At 42.8% G+C, this 17,030-nt stretch overlaps 1 long non-coding RNA gene across 1 annotated transcript; it reads left to right on the top strand.

Moving 5' to 3' along the window:
* Nucleotides 1-7,932: 7,932 nt before the first annotated feature.
* On the top strand, nt 7,933-16,910 carry LOC146443053 (uncharacterized). Its single transcript, XR_014855915.1, has 4 exons — nt 7,933-8,051; nt 13,719-13,796; nt 15,367-15,420; nt 16,752-16,910. It is a non-coding gene; the product is annotated as an uncharacterized LOC146443053 (long non-coding RNA).
* The last annotated feature ends 120 nt before the right edge of the window (nt 16,911-17,030 follow it).

The following is a 17,030-nucleotide window of genomic DNA, read 5'->3' as shown; positions in this document are numbered from 1 at the left end:
AAATCCGTCCTTGGAGATTCCCAAAATCCCTGGGAAATCCGTCCTTGGAGATTCCCAAAATCCCTGGGAAATCCATCCTTGGAGATTCCCAAAATCCCTGGGAAATCCATCCTCTGAAATTCCCAAAATCCCTGGGAAATCCGTCCTTGGAGATTCCCAAAATCCCCAAAATCCCTGGAAAATCCATCCTTGGAAATTCCCAAAATCCCTGGGAAATCCATCCTTGGAGATTCCCAAAATCCCTGGGAAATCCATCCTTGGAGATTCCCAAAATCCCTGGGAAATCCATCCTTGGAGATTCCCAAAATCCCTGGGAAATCCATCCTTGGATGGAATCCTGGGAAATCCGTCCTTGGAGATTCCCAAAATCCCTGGGAAATCCATCCTTGGAGATTCCCAAAATCCCTGGGAAATCCGTCCTTGGGGATTCCCAAAATCCCTGGGAAATCCGTCCTTGGAGATTCCCAAAATCCCTGGGAAATCCATCCCTGGAGATTCCCAAAATCCCTCAGAAGGTGGGAAGGAGTTTGGGATGGAACTGCTTGGATCAGGAATTGGATAAATGTTTTCCTTCCGACCTCCTCCGCTCCGTGATCCTGGGAAATAAAGGTTGGGAAACTCGGAGGGAAGAGATCCCAGAATTCCCGATTTTCCTTCAAGAATTCCCGATTTTCCTTCAAGAATTCCCGATTTTCCTTCATCCCTGTGATCTCCTTCCTTCCCAGGGTTTGCCAGGATTTCCAGGCCGGATTGGAGCTCCTGGAGCCAAAGGCGCCAAGGTGAGTTTTCCATCCTCCAGTTTTCCATCCTCAGTTTTCCATCCCCAGTTTTCCATCCCCAGTTTCCCACTTTTCCATCCCATTTTCCATCCCCAGTTTTCCATCCTCCAGTTTCCATCCTCCAGTTTTCCATCACATTTTCCATCCTCCACTTTTCCATCCCCAGTTTCCCACTTTTCCATCCTCCACTTTTCCATCCTCTGTTTGTTTTCCATCCTTCACTTTTCCATCCAGTTTTCCATCCTCCACTTTTCCATCCCCAGTTGTTTTCCATCCCCACTTTTCCATCTCCAATTTTCCATCCCCAGTTTTCCATCCCCAGTTTTCCATCCTCCAGTTTTCCATCCTCCACTTTTCCATCCTCCACTTTTCCATCCCCAGTTTCCCACTTTTCCATCCCCACTTTTCCATCTCCACTTTTCCATCCTCCAGTTTCCCACTTTTCCATCCCCAGTTTTCCATCCTCCACTTTTCCATCCTCCACTTTTCCATCCCCACTTTTCCATCACATTTTCCATCCCCACTTTTCCATCCCCACTTTTCCATCCCCACTTTTCCAGCTGCTCCACTTCCAGATCTGCTTCCCACTCATCCCCAGGAAAGCTGGGAATCACGAGGAATCCACCTCATTTCTGTGGGAAAATCCAACTGGGAAAACTGGGAGATAATTCCCAGGGAATTCTCATTTCCAGGGAATTCACATTCCCAGGGAATTCTCATTCCCATTCCAAATCCCTCTGGGAAAACTAGGAGATCATTCCCTGGGAATTCTCATTTCCAGGGAATTCTCATTCCCTTCCTCTCCTCCTCTCCCACAAATGTGTTTTCCAGCACTGCTGGATTTTCCTTCTACTGGGTTTAATTATGGGAATAATTCCTGTTCCAGCAGCTCCAGGAAAGCTGGGAATCACAAGGAATCCACCCCATTTCTGTGGGAAAATCCATCTGGGAATACTGGGAGATCATTCCCAGGGAATTCTCATTTCCAGAATTCTCATTCCTTTCCTCTCCTCCTCACCCACAAATGTGTTTTCTAGCACTGCTGGATGTTGGATTTTCCTTCTGCTGGGTTTAATTATGGGAATAATTCCTGTTCCAGCAGCTCCAGGACGAGCAGGGAATCACAAGGAATCCATCTCATTTCTGTGGGAAAATCCCTCTGGGAAAACTGGGAGATCATTCCCAGGGAATTCTGATTTCCAGGGAATTCCCTGTCCTTTCCTTTCCTTTCCTTTCCTTTCCTTTCCTTTCCTTTCCTTTCCTTTCCTTTCCTTTCCTTTCCTTTCCTTTCCTTTCCTTTCCTTTCCTCTTTCCTTTCCTCTTTCCTTTCCTCTTTCCTTTCCTTTCCTTTCCTTTCCTTTCCTTTCCTTTCCTATTAATATTAATATTTGGGTTCCTCAGCCTCTCTCCCGAATTTTTGCCCAGAAAATTTCCCACCTCTTTTCCCATGGCTGAGCTCAGGGTTGGGACAACCTCCAACATTAACGATTTCAAATTACCTCATTAATTAAATTCCTCTTCATTAGTTCCATTGCTCTAATTAGCCATCAGTCACATTTTAATGATGTAAAATTTCCAGTCTGAAGTGAGTCTTTGAATGCCCTCAGCTCCCCCTGGAATATCCCTTTCCCTGCCTTTCCAACACCACTTTTCCCAAAATTTTTGGGATTTTTTTTTTAATCCTCACATCTTTCTCCTTCCCGCTGCTTTTCCATCCCCAGGGGGAAGCTGGGAATCCTGGAAAAGCAGGAATTCCGGGATGGGACGGACAGCCTGGACCCAAGGTGAGCCCCGGGAGATCCACGGAATTCTTGGAATTCTCCGGGAAGGGAGATCAAAGTTATCCAGGTTAAAACCCTACAAGGGTTTTCCCAAAAGTTTCCCAAATCCACCTTCCAGTCCTCACCCCACAAGGGTTTTCCCAAAAGTTTTCCCAAAAGTTTCCCAAATCCTCCTTCCAGTCCTCACCCCATGAGAGTTTTCCCAAAAGTTTCCCAAATCCACCTTCCAGTCCTCACCCCATGAGAGTTTTCCCAAAAGTTTCCCAAATCCACCTTCCAGTCCTCACCCCATGAGGGTTTTCCCAAAAGTTTCCCAAATCCTCCTTCCAGTCCTCATCCCATAACGGTTTTCCCAAAAGTTTCCCAAATCCTCCTTCCAGTCTTCATCCCATGAGAGTTTTCCCAAAAATTTCCCAAATCCTCCTTCCAGTCCTCACCCCACAAGGGTTTTCCCAAAAGTTTCCCAAATCCTCCTTCCAGTCCTCATCCCATAACGGTTTTCCCAAAAGTTTCCCAAATCCACCTTCCAGTCCTCATCCCATAACGGTTTTCCCAAAAGTTTCCCAAATCCACCTTCCAGTCCTCACCCCATAACGGTTTTCCCAAAAGTTTTCCCAAAAGTTTCCCAAATCCACCTTCCAGTCCTCACCCCACAGGGGTTTTCCCAAAAGTTTCCCAAATCCACCTTCCAGTCCTCACCCCATAAGGGTTTTCCCAAAAGTTTCCCAAATCCACCTTCCAGTCTTCATCCCATGAGAGTTTTCCCAAAAATTTCCCAAATCCACCTTCCAGTCCTCATCCCACAAGGGTTTTCCCAAAAGTTTCCCAAATCCACCTTCCAGTCCTCACCCCACAGGGGTTTTCCCAAAAATTTCCCAAATCCACCTTCCAATCCTCACCCCATGAGAATTTTCCCAAAAGTTTTCCCAAAAGTTTCCCAAATCCACCTTCCAGTCCTCATCCCATAACGGTTTTCCCAAAAGTTTCCCAAATCCACCTTCCAGTCCTCACCCCATAAGGGTTTTCCCAAAAGTTTCCCAAATCCACCTTCCAGTCTTCATCCCATGAGAGTTTTCCCAAAAATTTCCCAAATCCACCTTCCAGTCCTCATCCCAAAGGTTTTCCCAAAAGTTTCCCAAATCCACCTTCCAGTCCTCACCCCACAGGGTTTTCCCAAAATTTCCCAAATCCACCTTCCAATCCTCACCCCATGAGAGTTTTCCCAAAAGTTTCCCAAATCCACCTTCCAGTCCTCACCCATAGGTTTTCCCAAAAGTTTCCCAAATCCACCTTCCAGTCCTCACCCCATGAGAGTTTTCCCAAAAGTTTCCCAAATCCACCTTCCAGTCCTCACCCCATGAGGGTTTTCCCAAAAGTTTCCCAAATCCTCCTTCCAGTCCTCACCCCACAAGGGTTTTCCCAAAAGTTTCCCAAATCCGCCTTTGGGGTTTCTTCCAAAGGGTATGGATTGGGTTATTCTGGATTTGTTCCCATAAATCAGCAGGAACTGGGGGGAGATTGCTGGAGATTTGGGATCATCCATCCCAATCCCGATGTTCCACAGATTCCTTTCCATTTTAATGGGATTTTCCCATTTTAACGGGATTTTCCCATTTCCTGGAATACGAGATTAATGGGATTTTTAACGGGATTAATGGGATTTTTAACGGGATTTCCCCATTTCCTGGAATACGGGATTAATGGGATTTTTAATGGGATTTTTAGTGGGATTTTCCCATTTCCTGGAATACGGGATTAACGGGATTTTTAATGGGATTTTCCCATTTCCTGGAATGCAAGATTAATGGGATTTTTAACGGGATTTTCCCATTTCCTGGAATACGGGATTAATGGGATTTTTAATGGGATTTTCCCATTCCCTGGAACACCGAGGCTGAGCTCACACCCAGTAACTAACCCTGTAATTCCAGAAAAAAACCATTCCCAAAATCCCAGCCTTTCCATGATTTCCTGGCTTTTTCCAGGGTGAACCAGGAGCCTCAGGGAACGCCGGCGCCTCGGGAATTCCTGGAGAAAAGGGAGAAAAGGTTGGCATTGACCCCGCTGCCATTCCCGAGGGGATAATTCCAACTTCCATCAGGTGGAATTCACAAAATTTCACATTTCCCACGTCACAGGTGGAATTTCTAGAGGGGAAATGTGGAATTTCGGCTGGAAAAGGGCAGGAGAGGGAGGTGTCCCGAAATTCCTTAATTTCCTGATTTATTCCATAAAAAAAATTTAAAAAATTAAAAATCCTAAATTTGTACTTTTTCCATAATAGGAAAAAAATGGGATTTCTGTTAAAACAGTGATGATTTCAGGGAAAAAAAATTAAAAATCCTAAATTTGTATTTTTCCATAATAGGGAAAAAATGGGATTTGTGTTAAAACAGTGATGATTTCAGGGAAAAAAAATTTAAAAATCCTAAATTTGTATTTTTCCATAATAGGGAAAAAACGGGATTTCTGTTAAAACAGTGATGATTTTAGGGAAAAAAATTTAAAAATCCTAAATTCGTATTTTTCCATAATAGGGAAAAAACAGGATTTCTGTTAAAACAGTGATGATTTCAGGGGAAAAAAAATTTAAAAATCCTAAATTCGTATTTTTCCATAATAGGGAAAAAACAGGATTTCTGTTAAAACAGTGATGATTTCAGGGGAAAAAAATTTAAAAATCCTAAATTCGTATTTTTCCATAATAGGGAAAAATGGGATTTCTGTTAAAACAGTGATGATTTCAGGGAAAAAAATTTTAAAATCTTAAATTCGTATTTTTCCATAATAGGGAAAAATGGGATTTGTGTTAAAACAGTGATGATTTCAGGGGAAAAAATTTAAAAATCCTAAATTCATATTTTTCCATAATAGGGAAAAAACGGGATTTCTGTTAAAACGGTAATGATTTCAGGGAAAAAAAATTAAAAATCCTAAATTCGTATTTTTCCATAATAGGGAAAAAATGGGATTTCTGTTAAAACAGTGATGATTTCAGGGAAAAAAAATTTTAAATCCTAAATTTGTATTTTTCCATAGTAGGGAAAAAATGGGATTTCTGTTAAAACAGTGATGATTTCAGGGAAAAAAAATTAAAAATCCTAAATTCGTATTTTTCCATAATAGGGAAAACATGGGATTTCTGTTAAAACAGTGATGATTTCAGGGGAAAAAAATTTAAAAATCCTAAATTCGTATTTTTCCATAATAGGGAAAAATGGGATTTCTGTTAAAACAGTGATGATTTCAGGGAAAAAATTTTAAAAATCCTAAATTCGTATTTTTCCATAATAGGGAAAAAATGGGATTTCTGTTAAAACAGTGACGATTTAAGGGAAAAAAAATCAGAAATCCCACAATTCTGGAAGCTTCCATCGAATCTCCTGGCATTTTCCAGTTCCCACATTCCAGTCTCTGGCTGGTTTGGGATCTTTAAGGGTTTTATTGATGAAATTTATTGATTTTATTGATAAATCTTCTGCTCCTCATTCCCTGGTGGTCAAACACCTCCTGAAGTCTCTGGTGGGAAGGTGGGAGATCATTCCGATGGAATTCTCATTCCCAGGAAATTCTCATTCCCAGGGAATTCTCATTCCCAGGAAATTCTCATTTCTATGGAATTCCCATTCCTATGGAATTCCTATTCCCAGGAAATTCTCATTCCCAGGAAATTCTCATTCCTATGGAATTCTCATTTCCAGGAAATTCTCATTCCCAGGAAATTCTCATTCCTATGGAATTCTCATTTCCTAAGGAATTCTCATTCCCATGGAATTCTCATTCCCAGGAAATTCTCATTCCCATGGAATTCTCATTCCCATGAAATTCTCATTCCCAGGAAATTCTCATTCCCAGAAAATTCTCATTCCCAGGAAATTCTCATTCCCAGGAAATTCTCATTCCCATGGAATTCTCATTTCCATGGAATTCTCATTTCCAGGCAATTCTCATTCCCAGGAAATTCTCATTCTCATGGAATTCTCATTCCCAGGAAATTCTCATTCTCATGGAATTCTCATTCCCAGGGAATTCTCATTTCCATGGAATTCTCATTCCCAGGAAATTCTCATTCCTGTGGAATTCTCATTCCCAGGAAATTCTCATTCCCAGGAAATTCTCATTCCCATGGAATTCTCATTTCCATGAAATTCTCATTCCCAGGAAATTCTCATTCCCAGGGAATTCTCATTCCCATGGAATTCTCATTCCCAGGAAATTCTCATTCCCATGGAATTCTCATTCCCAGGAAATTCTCATTCCTAGGGAATTCTCATTCCCGTGGAATTCTCATTCCCAGGAAATTCTCATTCCCAGGAAATTCTCATTCCTATGGAATTCTCATTCCTATGGAATTCTCATTCCCAGGAAATTCTCATTCCTAGGGAATTCTCATTCCCAGGAAATTCTCATTCCTATGGAATTCTCATTCCCAGGAAATTCTCATTCCCAGGGAATTCTCATTCCTATGGAATTCTCATTTCCATGAAATTCTCATCCCCAGGGAATTCTCATTCCCATGGAATTCTCATTCCTATGGAATTCTCATTCCCAGGAAATTCTCATTCCCAGGGAATTCTCATTCCCATGGAATTCTCATTCCCAGGAAATTCTCATTCCCAGAAAATTCTCATTCCCTTCCTCTCCTGTTTTCCTCTCCCACAAATGTTTTTTTCCACCATTTCCCGGGGTTTTGTTGGATCTTTCCCGCTGGATTTCATGGGAATATTTGCTGCTCCAGGGATGCAAATGAGTGGGAAATTTATAGGATTTGGGATCTTCCTCTTTCCTCATTTTTCCCCAGGATTGCAGCCTGAAGGATTCCCTTTAGGTGAGGTGGGAGAGCTGGGAATTTGGGAATCCTTGGGAATGGCTGGATGGAAATTCCATATCACCGAGGTGGACAGAGGAACATCAATGACATTCCCAGATTCCCAAATCCATGGGAGAGCTGGGAATTTGGGAATCCTTGGGAACGGCTGGATGGAAATTCCCTGTCACCGAGGTGGACAAAGGAACATCAATGACATTCCCAGATTCCCAAATCCTTGGGAATGGCTGGATGGAGATTCCCTGTCACCAAGGTGGACAAAGGAACATCAACTACATTCCCAGATTCCCAAATCCATGGGAGAGCTGGGAATTTGGGAATCCCTGGGAATGGCTGGATGGAGATTCCAACTCACCAAGGTGGACAGAGGAACATCAACGCCATTCCCAGATTCCCAAATCCTTGGGAATGGCTGGATGGAGATTCCAACTCACCAAGGTGGACAGAGGAACATCAATGACATTCCCAGATTCCCAAATCCGCGGGGATGACTGGATGGGGTTGGAATGCCCAAACCCTACAATTCCCTGTGTTGGTGATTCCCAGGGAGCCAAGGGAGTTCCGGGCCTGGGAGGATTCAAGGGACAGACAGGATGGCCTGGGAAGCCTGGAGGGGATGGAGCAGCTGGAGCTCGAGGGCCGCCGGGAGAGCCTGGAGCACGGGTGAGAGCAGGGGCTGGACCCCACTGATCCTGAATCCCAGAGGTCCTGAATCCCAGAGATCCTGAATTCCAGCAATCCTGAATTCCACAGGTTGTCAATCTCACAGATCCTGGATCCCAACAGATCCTGAATCCCATCAGATCCCAAATCCCATTAGATCCTGAATCCCAGTGATCCTGGATCCCAGAGGTCCTGAATCCCACAGATCCTGGATTCCACTGATCCCAAATTCCACAGGTCCTGAATCCCACAGGTCTTGAATTGCACAGATCCTGAATCCCACAGGTCCTGAATGCCAGCAATCCTGAATTCCACAGGTTGTCAATCCCACAGATCCTGGATCCCACTGATCCTGGATCCCAGTGATCCTGAACCCCACAGGCTCTGAATCCCAGGGATCCTGAATCCCATTAGATACTGAATCCCACTTATCCTGGATCCCAGTGATCCTGAACCCCACAGATCCTGGATCCCAGTGATCCTGAGTCCCAGAGATTCTGAATCCCAGTGATCCTGAATCCCGGAGATCTTTAGTCCCACAGATCCTGAATCCCAGGGATCCTGAATCCCATTAGATACTGAATCCCACTGATCCTGGATTCCACTGATCAGGATCTGTGGGATCCACTGATCCTGGATCCCACAGATCCTGAATTCCACGGGTCCCAAATCCCAGCACGTACCAAATCTCAGCAATCCTGAATCCCACAGATCCTGAATGCCAGCAATCCTGAATCCCACAGATCCTGGATCCCATAGAGCCTGAATCCCACAGGTCCTGAATCTCACTGATCCTGAATCCCACAGGTCCTGAATCCCATTAGATACTGAATCCCACAGATCCTGAATTCTCACAGATCCTGAATCCCAGCAGATCCTGAGTCCCAGAGATTCTGAATCCCACAGATCCTGAATCCCACAAATCCTGAATTCCACAGATCCTGAATCCCACAGGTCCTGAATCCCACAGGTTGTCAATCCCACAGATCCTGGATCCCACAGGTCCTGAATGCCAGCAGATCCTGAGTCCCATAGGTCCTGAATTCTACAGATACTGAATCCCAGCAATCCTGAATTCCACAGATCCCGAATCCCAGCAATCCTGAATCCCACTGATCCTGAATCCCACAGGTCTTGAATTGCACAAATCTTGAATCCCAGCAGTGCCTGAATCCCAGCAGATCCCAAATCCCACAGATCCTGAATCCCAGCAATCCTGAATTCCACAGGTTGTCAGTCCCACAGATCCTGGATCCCAAAGGTCCTGGATCCCAACAGATCCTGAATCCCACAGATCCTGGATCCCATTAGATACTGAACCCCACAGATCATGAATCCCATAGAGCCTGAATCCCACAAATCCTGAATCCCACAGGTCTTGAATTGCACAACTCTTGAATCCCAGCAGAGCCTGAATCCCATAGGACCTGAATCCCACAGATCCTAAATCCCACAGGTCCTGAATCCCAAAGGTCCTGAATCCCAGCAATCCTGAATCCCACAGATCTTGAATCCCATAGAGCCTGAATCCCACAAATCCCAAATCCCACAGGTCTTGAATTGCACAGATCTTGAATCCCAGCAATCCTGAATCCCACAGATCCTAAATCCCACAGATCTTGAATCCCAGCGATCCTGAATCCCACAGATTCTGAATCCCAGTGATCCTGAATTCCAGCAATCCTGAATCCCACAAATCTTGAATCCCACAGATCCTAAATCCCAGCAGATCCTAAATCCCAGCGATCCTAAATCCCAGCAGATCCTAAATCCCACAAGGACCCACCCCTGGCTCCCCTCACGTCACCAAACCCCCCAAACTCTCCCCACATCCCACCTTCCCTTCCCTGTGGGATTTTCCCCCATTTCCTTCCCCTCCCAATCCCTTTCTCTCCGGCTATTTTCCCATCCCCTTTCCTCCCCTCCTTCCCCCATCCCTCCAGGGCCAGAAGCAGCGACCTCTCCTCGAGGAGCTAATCGCAGGCAATCAGCTCCCCGAGTTAATTACCGCGGTGTTAATTACCCCGGGCTCGGAGTGCGAGGAGCTGCTGCCTCCCAGCTCCCGGTTTTAATGAGGATTTTTGCATTCCAGCCACGCTGGGCACCTTTGGAAACGCAGGGGAAGAGGCTGGGAAATGAGATGGTAATTCCGTTTATCAGCAGGATCACCCTGCCCTGCGAGTTTGCTCGAGAAATGGAGAGGAATAAAGAAGTTTGCGAGTGAAAAAAAGGGCTGGAAATGAAAATTCTTTTTTTTTTTTTCGTCATGTTTTGCTGGTGGCACTAAGAGAGTTTCAGGTTTGGATTAAAGAACATAAAAATGATGTGGAAGATTGAAGGATAAAAGGAAAGCTGGAATGATAGAACCTGAAAAACCAAATTTTATCCATACATTTTATCCATAATTCTTTTTTTTCCCCATGTTTTGGTGGTTGGAACTAAGAGAGTTTCAGGTTTGGATTAAAGAACATAAAAATGATGTGGAAGATCAAAGGATAAAAGGAAAGCTGGAATGATAGAACCTGAAAAACCAAATTTTATTCATAAATTTTATCCATACATTTTATCCATACATTTTATCCATACATTTTATCCATACATTTTATCCATAAATTTTATCCATAATTCTTTTTTTTCCCCATGTTTTGCTGGTGGCACTAAGAGAGTTTCAGGTTTGGATTAAAGAACATAAAAATGATGTGGAAGGTCGAAGGATAAAAGGAAAGGTGGAATGATAGACCCTGAAAAACCAAATTTTATCCATACATTTTATCCATACATTTTATCCATAAATTTTTTCCATAAATTTTATCCATAAATTGTTTTTTCCCCATGTTTTGCTGGTGGCACTAAGAGAGTTTCAGGTTTGGATTAAAGAACATAAAAATGATGTGGAAGATCGAAGGATAAAAGGAAAGCTGGAATAATAAAACCTGAAAAACCTAATTTTATCCATATTTTTTTTTCCATAATTTTTTTTTCCCCCATGTTTTTCTGGTGGCACTAAGAGAGTTTCAGGTTTGGATTAAAGAACATAAAAATGATGTGGAAGATCCAAGGATAAAAGGAAAGCTGGAATGATAGAACCTGAAAAACTAAATTTTACCCTTAAATTTTATCCATAAATTTTATCCATAAATTGTTTTTCCCCCATGTTTTGCTGGTGGCACTAAGAGAGTTTCAGGTTTGGATTAAAGAGCACAAAAATCACATGGAAGATCCAAGGATAAAAGGAAAGCTGGAAAAATAGAACCTGAAAAACCTAATTTTATCCATAAATTTTATCCATAAATTTTATCCATAAATCTTTTTTTCCCCATGTTTTGCTGGTGGCACTAAGAGAGTTTCAGGTTTGGATTAAAGAGCATAAAAATCACATGGAAAATCCAAGGATGAAAGGAAAGCTGGAATGATAGAACCTGAAAAACCAAATTTTATTCATAAATTTTATCCATAAGTTTTATCCATAAATTTTATCCATACATTTTATCCATAAATAATTTTTTTTTCCCCATGTTTTGCTGGTGGCACTAAGAGAGTTTCAGGTTTGGATTAAAGAGCACAAAAATCACGTGGAAGATCCAAGGATAAAAGGAAAGCTGGAAAAATAGACCTTGAAAAACCAAATTTTATCCATAAATTTTATCCATAATTCTTTTTTTCCCCATGTTTTGCTGGTGGCACTAAGAGAGTTTCAGGTTTGGATTAAAGAACACAAAAATCATGTGGAAGATCCAAGGGAAAGCTGGAATAATAGAACCTGAAAAACCAAATTTTATCCGTAAATTTTATCCATACATTTTATCCATAAGTTTTATCCATAAATTTTATCCATAAGTTTTATCCATAATTCTTTTTTTCCCCATGTTTTGCTGGTGGCACTAAGAGAGTTTCAGGTTTGGATTAAAGAACATAAAAATGATGTGGAAGATCGAAGGATAAAAGGAAAGCTGGAATAATAGAACCTGAAAAACCAAATTTTATCCATAATTCTTTTTTTCCCCATGTTTTGCTGGTGGCACTAAGAGAGTTTCAGGTTGGGATTAAAGAGCACAAAAACCACGTGGAAAATCCAAGGATAAAAGGAAAGCTGGAATAATAGAACCTGAAAAACCAAATTTTATCCATAAATTTTATCCATAATTCTTTTTTTCCCCATGTTTTGCTGGTGGCACTAAGAGAGTTTCAGGTTTGGATTAAAGAGCACAAAAATCACGTGGAAGATCCAAGGATAAAAGGAAAGCTGGAATAACAGAACCTGAAAAACCAAATTTTATCCATAAATTTTATCCATAAATTGTTTTTTCCCCATGTTTTGCTGGTGGCACTAAGAGAGTTTCAGGTTTGGATTGAAGAACACAAAAATCATGTGGAAGATCCAAGGGAAAGCTGGAATAATAGAACCTGAAAAACCAAATTTTATCCATAAATTTTATCCATACATTTTATCCATAAATTTTTTCCATAAATTTTTTCCATAATTTTTTTTCCCCCATGTTTTTCTGGTGGCACTAAGAGAGTTTCAGGTTTGGATTAAAGAGCACAAAAATCACATGGAAAATCCAAAGATAAAAGGAAAGCTGGAATGATAGAACCTGAAAAACCAAATTTTATCCATAAATTTTTTCCATAAATTTTTTCCATAAATTTTATCCATAATTCTTTTTTTTCCCCATGTTTTGCTGGTGGCACTAAGAGAGTTTTAGGTTTGGATTAAAGAACATAAAAATTATGTGGAAGATCGAAGGATAAAAGGAAAGCTGGAATAATAGAACCTGAAAAACCAAATTTTATCCATAAATTAAGGATTCCTGCCAATGATGGCAACAGTTTGGAATTCCCGTGGAATTCCCCCCAAAAAAAAATGGGATTTAAGGAAAGAACAGAAGGATTCAGAGCAGAAAGGATGACTAAGGGAACTCAACACAAATTCCCAATTTTATTTTATTTTATTTTTGTGGCACCTGCTGCATCTCCTCAATCCTTTATCACAAAATCAACTCTCAAACAACTCCCAACTATTTTCTTTTTTTCCCCTCAAAGAAACTTGGATTTTCTCCCTGCAAAATTCCCTCACAAAACTCGGATTTCACCTGGAAAATAACCTCAGGAAATCAACATTTTCCTCAGGGACAACAGCCGGAATAAAACCACCAAAAATACACAGGAAGAAGGTGCAAAAAGGTCCTTCCAGAACGATAAAATATGAATTAAATCCAACTCCAACCCGTGGAAAACAGGATGATTCCTCCTCCCCTCACTCCCCAGGCTGTGCCTCGCCATGAAAAATAAATCAAAAGAGCCACAGGAGGGAGGAGGAAGCCGAAAGTACAAGATTCCCTCATGGATATTTTAAAAGGCTGGAATTTTTTATTTTATGAGCCAGCCCAGGAAACCCTGTCTGGGATAATAAATGGCTTTTTTTGGGGGTTTTTTTGGACATTGATTAAAGAGAGGCTGTGAGGTGTCACTTCCCCCACCCACGCTGCTCCTTGGCTTTTCCCTGAATTAAAGGAGAAAAACTTTATTTTTTCATAATTAAGGAAGAGGGGAATGAGGTTGTGACAGAGGGGAAAAAATCCCAGGGTGGATTTCAGGGGGAAAATCCCCCCAAAAAATTTGGAATATCTCTGGAATTGCTGACTGAAATCTCCTTTTCCTCCCCAGGGTCCTCCAGGGAAAAGAGGAAAATCCCAAATCTGCCTTCAGGGACCTCCAGGCTTGGATGGACCTAAAGGAGAAGTGGTCAGTGTGGGGATGACCCTGGGAATTCCTCAGAGCTTCCCAAAATTCCCAAATTCCCATCAAATTTTATGGCTCAGCTCCCCCAAATTTTACCACAAGGGCAGAGGTGTTTGAATCCCAAATTCCAGGCTCTGGATTGTCCAAATTCCTGCCCGGAGGTGTTTCCAGCTGGGGAGGATTTCTTTGGGAAAACAGCGAATTTTGGGATCGTCACATCCTCAAGTTTGGCAGGGCGGAGCAGGAATGAGCCAATAATTAATGCAGGGTAATTAATGAGCAGTTAATGCTCAGCAGGGAATTCCAACAAGAGCTTCAAATCCCAATCCCAACTTGTTTGGGGTCAATTCCCAATTAATGAGCAATTAATTGCTCAGCAGGGAATTCCAGCCTGCTGGAATTCCAGATCTTAAAATCCCAATCCCAACCTGTTTGGGGTCAATTCCCAATTAATGAGCAATTAATTGCCCAGCAGGAAATTTCAGCCTGCTGGAATTCCAGAGCTTCAAATCCCAATCCCAACCTGTTTGGGGTCAATTCCCAATTAATGAGCAATTAATTGCCCAGCAGAGAATTCCAGCCTGCTGGAATTCCAGATTTTAAAATCCCAATCCCAACCTGTTTGGGATCAATTCCCAATTAATGAGCAATTAATTGCCCAGCAGGAAATTCCAGCCAAAGCTTCAAATCCCAATGCCAATCCCAATCCCAACCTGTTTGGGGTCAATTCCCAATTAATGAGCAATTAATTGCTCAGCAGGGAATTCCAGCCAGAGCTTCAAATCCCAATCCCAACCTGTTTGGGGTCAATTCCCAATTAATGAGCAATTAATTACCCAGCAGAGAATTCCAGCCAGAGCTTCAAATCCCAATCCTAACCTGTTTGGGGTCAATTCCTTCACCCTGCAGTGTCCTGAGGGATTTTAGGATCAGGAGGTGGCTTTGTTTGAACTCCAAGTGGATAATGTGATTTTTCCTGATGTTCCAGCTCCTGGAAATTGAGACAAACGATCCTCCCAGCTTTAATTGGGATCATCCTTCTTGTGCTGCCTGCCCTTTAATATTTTTAAACATCCTTAATCCACAAATCCACTTTCCAGCAGTTCTGAGCTGGGAAATTTTTCAGGGTGTTTTTATCCCTGTGGACAAAGCTCAGCATGTCCTGATTTTTTTTCATTTCATTCAAAAATCTGGGTTTTTTTTTTCATTTTTCCAGCACTGGGATTTCGATCTTCTCCCCGGTTTGATTCCCAAAAATTCTTTACATGCCTCCACCTCTCTACATGAAAAATCAACCTGATTTAAACTGTTAAAATCCATATTGTTGGAATGGAGCAGAATTCCCAAAAAATCCGGGATTTGATGGATATTTTTGTCCTTGCTTCCCACGTGGACGAATCTTTTCCTCCCTGCCCAGCCAGCTACTCTCAGATATCCCCAAAATTTACAGGAAAACACGTGAGGCTTTTCCCCCAACTGCCTCCCTAGGTATCATCCCAAAGCAGCATTTATTCCTGGAGCATTTCATGGACAATCTCCGGAGATTTGGTGATGATTTCAGTGTTTTTAACAGGGAGAAAATGGTCCCGCCGGGCAGAAAGGAGCCAAGGGAGAGCCAGGCCTTTCCGTGAGTGCTTTCGGCAGAAATCGAGTCCCATTTAGGGGGGAAAATGGAGAAAATCGGACAGAACGGCCCTGAGAGGCTGAGGGGAGGAGGGGGAATGCTGAGAAATGGGTTTGTGCTGAGGAGATGTGGGAAATGAGGGTTTTGGTTGTTCCCCAGGGAGGGCAGAGCTGGGCTTTGCAAAGCCAGGCCTAAATCTGCAGATATTTTCCCTTTCCTAATTCCTGCTTGTCCCACAGCTAATCCACCCCAAAGGAAGAGGGAAATGAGCCCCATTTTCAGGGAATTTAGGGTAAAGCTGAGGAAAGGATTTGTGCTGAGGATATGTGGGAAATGAGGGTTTTGGTTGTTCACCAGGGAGGGCAGAGCTGGTCTCTGCAAAGCCAGGCCTAAATCTGCAGATATTTTCTTTTTCCTAATTCCTGTTCGTCCCTCAGTTCTCCAGGGCTGATCCACCCCAAAGGAAGAGGGAAATGAGCCCCATTTTCAGGGAATTTAGGGAAAAGCTGCAGCTCTGAGTGTCTGAATCCTGAGGAGAAGGAGGGCTTGGCCCACATGGATCAGGACAAAATTCCTGTTGTAACTCCTTCCACATCCCTTCATCCCGGATTTTGTTCCACCCGACTGCCACAAGAAAATATTTCCATTTTAATTCATTTAATTCATTTTCCAGGCAGAATTCACTTCACCAGGGGGATCATGGGAATCCCCTAAATTTGGGGATGCTGAAAATTCCACCTCCCTCCGCAGAAAATGCCCCAAAATTTGCCATCCCGAGTTTGAAATGCAGTAGGAAACAACCATCCCACAGAGAAAATTCACTATGGGAATCCCTGTGAGAATTTATTCCCGTAGGGAATAAATAAATTCCTATGGGGAATTCCCTATGGGACATCCCTAGTGTCCCAGGGATGAGGGATGGACTCCAAAATCCCAAATCCATGGGGTTGGGTGTCTCATTCCATGGGGAACAGCCGGGGAAGAGTGGGAACTCCACATCATCCCGTGGAGTTCCACAGCTCATTTCCACCCTGGAGGAAAACTTGAATCCTAAATTTTGACTTTTGAGCTTCTTGGGGACAATGCCAGGAGGTTGGGGACATTCCTTGGAAAGCCAGGCTGGAGGGGTTATATGGGTTGGGATCCCATTCCTCCTGGCTGCAGGAAAACCAGGAATTCCCACAGGAAAACCAGGAATTCCCACAGGGAAAGAGCCACAAATCCCAAACCGAGCTCCCCAAAATCAGTTCCACCCAAATCAAGGTGGGACGAGCAGGGAGATAATTCCAGAGTCAGAATTCACCTCTCCTTTCCCTTTTCCCACTCTGGCACAGGAGGAAGAGGTGAAGGAAATGCTCCGGAGCGAAATGAGAGCGATTTGTGGTGAGTTGGATCAAGGAATATTTCCATTCCCATTTTTTGTGGGATTCATTGGCACACAGAGCTCTCCTCTCTGGAATTCCAGGGAATTCTGACCTCCTGGAATTCATCATTTTCATCCCTTAAACCACAAATCTTCCCCCATTTCCTTGTGGATTGGGAAGGTGCTGGGTCAGGGAAGGTTGGAGCTCAAGGAACTTTTTAATTCCCATTTTTTGTGGGATTCATTGGCA

This window comes from Lichenostomus cassidix, chromosome 1Aa, assembly GCF_008360975.1.
Source record: "Lichenostomus cassidix isolate B80296 chromosome 1Aa, HeHo_3.0, whole genome shotgun sequence".
NCBI lineage: Eukaryota > Metazoa > Chordata > Aves > Passeriformes > Meliphagidae > Lichenostomus > Lichenostomus cassidix.
Note: the sequence above shows the minus strand (reverse complement) of the source record. Positions and strands in the feature narration are given on the sequence as shown.